This window comes from Acomys russatus, chromosome X, assembly GCF_903995435.1.
Source record: "Acomys russatus chromosome X, mAcoRus1.1, whole genome shotgun sequence".
Classification (NCBI taxonomy): Eukaryota; Metazoa; Chordata; class Mammalia; order Rodentia; family Muridae; genus Acomys; species Acomys russatus.
Genome location: NC_067169.1, coordinates 89,289,892 through 89,290,848, shown reverse-complemented (window position 1 = coordinate 89,290,848; position 957 = coordinate 89,289,892).

Genomic DNA, 957 nt, shown 5'->3' with positions numbered 1-957 from the left:
ATTCCCTTTTGTGTTTCTGAAATAGGACACAGTACAGCCTGAACTGGCTGAACTTAAATCCTTCTCCCCGCTGGCCTTGTCAGTCTGTGCCCCCTTCCCCGGGAGGACTTATGCACATACTGATGTGAGATTTTACACTGGTACTGACAGAGGAAAACATACTGCAAGGAACAGCTCACTCTTCACGCAAAGGAAGGACATTGTACAAGTGTTGATGCAATGGAAAGAAAAGCTTCAGCTGCACAATGTTCCTTAATGGTATTTCAAATGATCTTTTAAGGCATAGCTTCTCCTTGTCCACACTCAGAGTCACCTGACATTCACAAAGTGCCTCTTGTTCCCGAGTTAGTGCTGGGATTAAGGCATATGCTACCATGCCAAGCTCTTTGGATCTTTGGGTTTTTTTATTTTTCCTTTTAACTCTTTTTTTTTTTTCAGGTTTGACACTTGGGATTGTTTGTATTGACTGGAAAGTAATTTTCCACACTGCTACCCCATTCACCACAGCACTTAACCCCCCACCCATTCAGATCTTATTGCTACACAAAATGGTTAATTCTTGGTAGCTCAAGAGGAAAGGGTGAACTTACTCGTTTCAATTTATAGTATGATTTAGGTTGCTTGCGGGACCGGTATATGAGTAAAAGGATACCTTTAAGTATCACATATGGCAGCTCACTTGCAGGTAAATGCAATATTCAAAAACCACACCTAAGCTCAAGCAACGACATAGAAAACAGAAAGGACACAAAAAGTTACACAGAAATTGGAGCAGAACTCAGATAAAATTAAAACGCAAGACCATACTTTTTCCCATTCGAGCAGAGGGTACAAGATGAATGAAAAAACTTCCTTGTCCGTCAGTAGGGAGAAAAAATAGACTCTCAGGCATACTTTTTGGCCAAAATTTCACACATTAGTTACATAACTCTGTGTGTCTTTCCTCCAAGACAATTA